This window comes from Aulonocara stuartgranti (assembly GCF_965226115.1).
Source record: "Aulonocara stuartgranti genome assembly, chromosome: 23".
NCBI classification, from domain to species: domain Eukaryota; kingdom Metazoa; phylum Chordata; class Actinopteri; order Cichliformes; family Cichlidae; genus Aulonocara; species Aulonocara stuartgranti.
The window spans coordinates 29,174,052-29,182,998 of record NC_138958.1 but is presented as its reverse complement, the minus strand read 5'-3'; the positions used below and the strand labels follow the sequence as shown (position 1 = coordinate 29,182,998).

General features: G+C 41.6%; 1 protein-coding gene across 1 annotated transcript in view; it reads left to right on the top strand.

The window, feature by feature from the left end:
• Positions 1–2,547: 2,547 nt before the first annotated feature.
• LOC309701259 (filamin A-interacting protein 1-like) overlaps positions 2,548–8,947 on the top strand; it is a gene marked incomplete at its 3' end in the record, with an annotated part of 52,892 nt that continues 46,492 nt past the window's right edge. Inside the window, exon 1 of the mRNA XM_082525353.1 lies at positions 2,548–2,963. The remainder of the gene's footprint in view (positions 2,964–8,947) is intronic.

Sequence of the window (8,947 nt, the reverse complement as noted above, 5' to 3'; positions counted from 1 at the left end):
CACTTTTTATGGAATCAAACTCAAAATAAGGTCAGTACTTCCACGCTTTAAACGCTGCATGCTCATACTCTCTCCCACACTCGATATATTATCCATTGTTGATCTGCACACAGCTGTTGTCACTAACAGTGCACTCGCTTACGTCACTGTCATGAGACATTCTCGCAAAAAAAATCACGGTTTTAGTAACGCAGTAACGCAGCGTTCCTACGGGAAAGTAACGGTAATCTAATTACCGTTTTTGCAATAGTAATCCCTTACTTTACTCGTCACTTGAAAAAAGTAATCGGATTACAGTAACGCATTACAAGTAACGCGTTACTGCCCATCTCTGGTCCTGAGTTTAATTCCTGTGGAGTTTTCTAAATTGCCCATAAGTGTGAAATGTTGTCTGTGTGTTAGCCCCATGGCAGGCTGGCGACCTGTCCAGGGTCATCAACGTGTCAGAGTATAATCATTCCAGCACGTGCTGTTTTATCATATCCTGTTAGTGTTTAGATTTCAGACACACAGTTTGCAGTAAAAACATGTTGTAGCTTTGTGATGCTTTATACGATTTGAAACTGTTTTTAAAGTGTGGATTAAAACGAGTGGAGTCAGCCAACATTTGAGCTTACCACATCGTATCTTACATGTTTTTTTTAAACATCAAGGCAAAATGTTTGTGTAGGTGTGTGCCCCATTTTTTAAAGCTCCAGTCAGAACAGCTGAGTCACTGACCATATCCCACTGCAGGCTTAAAAGAAGGTGGCTTTTAAGAGGACACCCACATTATTTTTCTTCTTTCTGAATCAGACTGATAAACAAGTAATCAAAGAACTGAACAAAAAATTCTCATACAGACAGCCATGGACACACATGGACACACACACACCTCTGGGTAAATAAAGGTGAAAGAAAAGAGAGTTGGCTGTAGATTTATGGCAGAGTGTCAAGGAGAGGAGCCACTGACAGCTGGAGGACTCCCAGTCCTGATGCAATTCAGGTCACGCAGGCACACATTAAAGAAAGACACATCCACAGGTCAGTCCTTGGTCTGCTTTTTTTCTCCTTCAGTGAAAGGCAGACTTTGAATAGAAAACTAATTCATTTCGAAGCAGTTTATTTTAGCCCTGCATGCCATTTGAAGCTGAACAATGCCCATAATTCTATTACTGCTGTGACGTCCGCTGAGGGGAAAGAAGCTGCCTGTGACTCAACCGTCTGCAACCCTCCTGCCTCAGACTGCATCAGAAAGTAACCCTTATTTTTTAAAGCACTCAAAGCACCAGGTATCTATTTTTGGTGCATCCTTACCAAGGGTTGCCAACTTTTTAACTATCAAAGAAGGGATACTCTTGTGCTAGAAGCACAGTGCACAGCCAGCTGGGCATAGTGTAAATATGCACTGCATGTTCATATTCTTATAATAAAAACGCAGTAAAATGTTGGTATTCAGTTTAATCATTACCTCATCTAAAACAATAAAGAAAAATACAGTACATAATAATTTGGGCATTTCCTTTCAAAAATAAGCAAATAATAATAATGATGATAATAATAATAATAATGTAAAAACTAGCTAAGCCCCTATCGACTAGCATACTAATAGAAGCTAGCCAGTGTTAGCTCCTCACCTGCAGACTGTCTCAAGCAGGTGAGGAGGAAGCTTATGTTTTCTTTTATTTTCTACAACAGCATGCCGTTATCATTAAAAAAACAAACTGGCATGTACTGTAAATGTGTAGTTAGACTTCTTAACCAGGGGTATTAAACATAAGGCCCAGGAGCCAGAATTGGCCTAGCAATGTCACCAATCTGGTCCACTGGGCGGCTTTGGAAAATGTGAAAGATGGTATAAATTCTCAACTTTTAACTTTATTTTCGTACAGTTTTCCCACTGATAAAGACCTCCTGGATAATCATCCATACTACATTTAGGTAGCAGATAAACAAGTAAATGATGACATCTACTAGGGAAATGTCTTTATAAGTCCACAGAAAAAAGGACATTTTGTATGAATTAACAAAAGCTTTGTGTTTTATAATTACGGGACAGTCTGGGCAATGAGCCACTGCACTTTTTTCTGTACTTTTACACATTTATTTCTTACAATTTAAGCCCAAAAAGTTGTGCAGTAATTTTTCATTGCTTTTCACTTATTTCAGTATAAAATCTAATTTGCACTGTAAATGTTAAACTTCATGCATATGGCCCACAGTATAAAAAAGTTATGACATCCCTCTTCTTTACACTGACAGGATAGATTCACTGACTGGTGGATTTGACATTGCTGACTTTGAAAGTCATTTTGTTCACATCTTCAAGCAGTTTTGGGGCAATGTTTAGTTTATTTGAGCCACTAACACCTTAAAAAAACACCTACATTTCCTTTCACCCCTCACACCCCCGCTCACTATTTCTCTTCTGATAGTCATAGACTCCCAAAGGCTCGTGAGCCATATGGCACCATCAGGGATCCGTGTGCACTTGCGTCCCAGTGTGTTAGTGTGCTGGAGAGGGAGAGCAGCCGTGGCTCAAGGTGTCAGCAGGCAGGGTGGTTTAAATTTAACAGCAACAGGGCTGATCTCTGCATGGCAGGTCCTGTCTCTCCCCTTCTGCTCTCTCTCCTCACACACAGACACACACAGTCTGTCTTCATAGTCACCAGCCACAGACATCATCACACACAGCAGCAGCAGCAGCTCCCTGTCAGGAGACGCACCTCTTCGTCCTCTTTGTCCTCTTCCTCTCTCTCACTCATCAGACCACCTGGATTGTACTAGAGGCCAGCTGAGGACGCGGCAGCAGCAGTGACGGCAGTGGAGGAGAGAGAAGGGACGCTCAGCGTTGCAAAGGGAAGGAGAGCGGAGCAAACATTCACACTGAGGATAACACTTCATCCGAGCTGGCAGGCTGAAGGCACAGCCAGTGGCACTGCAGAGGCACATCAGCACCGTGGGCTAAAGATTTGCTGCGAGAGGTAAGGCTGGAGCTTGGCTATGAGACAGTGTGTGTGTTTGTGTCATAAGATGTGTGTATATCATCTGTTTCCTTTGGAGGCAAATACACAAATGCAAAAGGTTGTGAGCCTGTGTGATTGTGCATGGATGTCATGGAAAACTATCACTGAGTCATGTTTGTAATAAATTACAAGTATTTCATTTTCAGCCTAGTCAGCCTGGCATTTTCAAAATTGTATTTTATTTATTAAAAAAAATCTTGATTTAAAAAAAAAAAATCCTGAATTTATTATTGAAGTATAGTCTGTATTTCTGCAAAGCCTTTTGCGCAGATGCGCTGAACTTCAGTGGATTTTCAGAACAACCACTGAGCAGAACATAATCTGCATTGTGGCAGCTTTTCTGCAAGGTTGCTGCTAATTGAATAGATACAAAGATTAGAGGCCAGAGGAGACCCGAGGCTCTGAGGAGGGGAGGGCACAGTGAACTCCTGCTGATCTTAATTCAATCTAATCAGGTTGAATTTGCTCTAATTAGGTTTATTTCTTTGGCTGGGACAGACAAGGCTCTCACACATTTGGGTTTCTTTTTGCGGTTGGCTCTGCGTGACACTTTTGTTTTGCTTTCTTGGAGGGAATCACCATTACAGCTGAATCTGCTGATGAGGGCAGAACATGATATGGCCCCGGCAGTGGCAGCATGCCTCGTGATCAATTTGCCCACCACATCAAAGCTGGCGGTGATAATTCATCCACTCCTGTGCGGTGACACTAGCTCGAGCGGACGCTGGTGTTACACGGCGGGGTTGTATTAGTTGCAGCCGGGGAATTTCCAAAGGGCAGCGTGTCCATGAGAACCCACAGCAGTGTCATACAGTATCTGAGACCAACCAGAAGGGGTGGGTGACGGGAAGAAGGGAGGGAGGGAGGGAGTCAAGTTACCAATCTTGGACTCAAGTCTCAGATTGAAAGACGTGGGCGAGACTGGTAGCAATGAAGCATTTCCACTGGTTTAATTATGAAACTCTCACTTTATTATTTTCTCCTTTGGCTTATAACATGCCAAATCTTTCATCATATTATGGGATTGGGGAGGTGCTGTGCTGGCATCCATAGTTTGATGATGTGCTGGTATGTGGTGGTCAGCACAGTGAGAGCGAGAGATGTTACTAATAAAAGGATTAGCATAGCCTTTAAAGATCATCACATAACATTTTGGTTTGTGGTTACTCACAGGATGTGAACGATGATGGCTTGAGGCTGGTATTTATAGGTGGAATTTGGGGCTCTTTTTTGGGCTCCTGGAACAGTTGGCCATTTCCACCTCTTTTCTTTTTTTCTGATGTTTAAAGGTCTGCAATAAAAGCATCGACAGGTGTTCGAAGCACTCCTTCCCGAATGGAAGAAACCTTCTTCCTGTGAGTAAATATTTGGGCAGAAGGATGCCTTGCCGTTCAGGTTTAAACGGCTTGCAGTTTAGCTTGTGACTGGAAGTGACCGGTTAATCGGGTTAACCATGTATGATAGCGGGGCCGAGAGCCACGGCCTTCTGGTGCTTGTAATCTGTTGTAAGACAACAAAAGGGGGCTGGCCAGCAGGATGATCAGCAGGTTTAGTGTGAATGGTGTTTATAGTATGTGTGTGAATGATTTATAGACAGTTCACCATAGGCCCTGATGGGAGTGTCGAAGCAATGACAGGCCCCTCACATGTCAGATTTTAGATTGACAGAAACTTTTCAAACTCCAATTTTTTTTTATACCTGTTTTGTATAAACTCCTTCAAATGACTTTAAAAATGACATCCTGCCCTGCTAGAAAGTGCTTTGCTTTCAGTCTGATTGACAGTTTGAGGGTAGTGGGGCAGAGATCGCTAAGCAAGACACGCATTAAGGCAAACCTCCTGGCACCCTGAGCTTCACCAGCTGTAGACTGGATTAGAAGGTCTAGCTCAAAAGGTCTTATTGAAGGTGTTTGATTCATCAGCAGGAAGCGACTGGTGGTTAAATTCAGGGTTTAAAAACATGGATCAAAGATGCTTGAAGTTTACTCCTTTTTCATCCCCTTGGAAACTGCAACGGTTAGGCGAGTACAAACTTATAACCTACTCCAACCTAATAACCCCTCCAACCTCCAAATGTGGGCTTTTATACTTTCTAAATAGAGAAACTTTATCTGTCAGTGTCTAACAATGCTCAGGCAAGTCTGTGACCTAAAACAGTATTTGATTTCCCTGGATGAGAAAACCAAAATAAGGCTCTTAACTGACTATCCGCTTGCATTGTGTCAGTTATCTGAACCTAACTTTAACCATGACAGGAGTCTGTAATCGTTACACATAGTCTACCTGAACACTACAATCCTTATTTCTTGCTTTTTCAAGGCAGTTTAAATTAGTCTACTAAAAACGTGGCAGTAATCGTCAAACGGCCATTTGTGAAGGAAAATTAGGTGATTGCCGTTTAATTTGGAGCAGGGGCGGATCTACAAGGGTGGCATGGGGTGGCAAGTGTCACCCTAAAATTATCCCTTGCCACCCCAAGTGCCACCCCAGGTTTTCCATATGACAGTGTTGTTTATTAAAATAAGATAGCATTAACAGTTTGAGCATAGTTACAGTCAACGGTGAATATAAATGCTAAAACTGATTGCATAGTGTTTCCCCCCACCACCATTAACAAATGGTTCAGCCCATAGCAGGACTGGATTTTTTTCTTGTTTTCAGTAGCAAGCGATGTTTATGATTGTGCCAGAGCACATTTTGAACAACATCATGGGAATTTCACTTTTTACACAGATGTTACACTCTGGAAATGGAAGGAAGGTGAATGTTATTAACCCTCTGTGGTCCACGGACACGCTGCACCTCCAAATCACATGACTGATGTAAGCTGACATAGCAACAAGCTGCAGCCACGCAGCGAGACAGAGCGAGTGAGAGAGAGCGAGAGAGTTTTTAGATGTGGGAGATTTGTGACGTTTAGTGTGGAGTGTATACTTAGTGTGTTGTGTTGTCTTGTGTAGTTGTTCTGTTGTGTAGTCGTTTTGTTTTGTGTGTCAGTGAGGGCACTAATGAATGTCACAGAGGCACATTTGCAACGTAAACACTGTCAACCAGCGGAGTGATACACCTCCTGTTGTCAGGCCTGCAGGTTTATCCCTGTGCTGTTCTGTCTTTTGGTGGACAAACTTCTTTTTTACTGGCACACATCATTTGTGGGGCATCTTATTGCAACACCTGATTGTTCTCTCATTTTAGTTTTAGTAATATTTTTAAATGGTTGTAGAAAATGAAAAAAACAAAAAACGGCAGGTGTATTGGCTGCATTTTTAGATAAATAGTTGTATATGTTTACAAAACGTACAATTTATATTTGCATTTCAAGTTATAAAAATTTACTCAACATGTCTGTGGTTTTTTTTACAGTAAAAAAAAATACTACTCGTATTTTTAAGTTCTTTGTGTGATTTCAGATCAGTAATACTAATGCAGTATGTCAGTGAAAAAAACAACTAAATTCAGTTGAGCTGAAAAGAATGATACCAAACAAGGCAAGGGGAAAAAACCAAAATGAAACAATTTGAGGGTGAAATACAAGCGTAAACTCAAAAGGAATCAAAAATGGGCAGTTGTATTTCAGACCTCAGTGGGTTAATCCAACAAATTAGGTTTAAATTTTGGTTCATGACAGTGCAGATTTCTGACATTTTGTGTAATTTAAGCATATAACAATGTGATTGTTTTCTAACAAAAAACAGTCTGAAGCTTAATTAGACTTGTGTTTGTAAATGAACCGCCTCATTTTGTGTAGCTTTCTGGATTTTATAGTTATTGGGCTACATATTTATTTATTATAAAGGCTATACAGTACATAAGATCAAAACTCACATGTTTTATGTAACTAAAGTGTGTCATTATGTGGGCTACAGACAATAATTAAGTTATAGACTATATTTATATGAAAAACGTGTATACTTACTGCATTTGAATTATTTTAACCATATGTAACCACCTGCATATGTGTTTTAAAAAAAGGCTTTGATTTTGCCACCCCATTTGATTTCTTTGCCACCCTCATGCCACCCTAAGAAAATTTCTCTAGATCCGCCCCTGATTTGGAGGACTTGTTGAATGAATGTATCAGTACTGAGCGATTAGCGGGGGATTCGGCTTCTCAGTTTGATGGTTGAAAGTGGCTCCTTAAAAAGCTTCAGAGCTGATACGCAAAAACTGCGGGTGTTGCAGATTGTTTAATTGAGCTGGGCGTAGTGGGGTCGACAAGTACAAGAAGTGCATGGGTAGTGGGCCACATGGTGCTTGGCTGCAGGAACAGTGACTCGTTTCATTGGTGGGGATCCTGTTTCTCTCACAGAATACCAACAGCTCACAGCTCTGGGAAAAGAGCACTATATATACCCCAGTGTTGTCCAACATTAGTCTCTCTCTCTCCATTTCTCACAGCTTGCCTTCTGCTGTCAAGCAAAGTCAAAATAAGCCAGCCGAGATCCATTTTTCAGGCAGGGGTGGGTGTGGGGGGGCACTGAAAGATCAGCTGGAGTGTGCTTTCGCAGAAGACGTTCCCATGAGAGCAAGGCAAGACAAACAAACAGAGTGTCGTGGACAAGTGGCAATAAAAAAAGTGAGAAAGGTGCACTGGTGACCGTAGACGGTGTGTTTAGTGCAAAACACATGAAACACACTCGGGATGGGAGCTAAATTATCTTTACGCTGCTTCAGCAAAGCTTTTCTTCCTGCAGGTGCTTCACTACAGGAACAGCTCAACTCCAAGCGCATAAATAATTCACCAGAGTATCTCCAAGCCTGTTCTGCTCTGAGCGGTTACAGCATGATTTGCTGCGGCAGACACGGTCGTCGTGGTCGTCGCTCATCTCCGTGCAAGAGTAAAGCAAGTAACACTCGAGGTGCATTAGCACACCGTGGAGCATTAGTGACGGATGACTGCCTGTGCTGCATTAAAAACTATCAGCAGGAGGTGGGGGGGGGGGGGGGGGGGGGTTGGCTGGAGGCTTCAATTATATGTGTGAAAAAGGCAGCATGGTGAAATCCCAGACCCAAAAAACTCTTTGAACTCACTTTGAAGTTCTGCATAATCTGCAAAGTTCAATAACTTGCCAGACAGCTCAGATCACTTTCTTTTTGTCAGCTATGAGTCATATGTATATACTTGTAACCATTCATTCTCATTTGAATCTTGTATTGTGTCTGCATATGTTGCAACAAATGAAGAACGCTTGAAAAGGAACATCAGAAGCAGAATAAACAAAAAAAAGATTTGCGTTGGCTCTCGAGAGACGTCCTAAACTACAACGGAGTCGCTACTTTGAATCGAACTGGTGCTCTGAACAAAACACACGTCGGAAGCTGAAGCTGTAATAACAGACAAATATGATCTTGCTCAGCCTGTGAAGATTAGCTATGTTAGAGGAACATAGCTTAATATTGTTAAGTAATATAAATAGACAACTAAAATCTATAAAACTCTCAAACAAGGGACAAACTCTACTAATGTGTAAATTATCAAAGAAAGCACAATATTTATTTGTCTACAGGTCGTAACCCATTAAATATGTAACAGGAAGACTTTTATCACTTTTACCTTGGTCATATTATTAACTGCTACTTCATACAGCACCTAATGAACTATAGGACTCTGATACACATGAAAACTCGACTATGTGTGCTTATTACAAAGAAACCAGAAAACATTTGTCACCTTTATCGGATTTGTAACCCTGGCTGTCTTTTCATTTCCTCGTGCTGTGAATGTTCGTCATTCGCATTGTTGGGATTTGTCGGCGCGTCATCACCTTTACTTTGTTTAGTCCCTCTACTCTAAGTTAAATATACAATAAGGGGCCACTGCAGAGCTGTTTCCATGATGCAGCAGAATGTGTCAGGATGCTAGCTGAGGCTGTGGAGTCTGAGATGTAGGTTTTGGCATCTTTCAGTTTTTCAGACGATTGCTTTATCTGACTTTGGGGTGA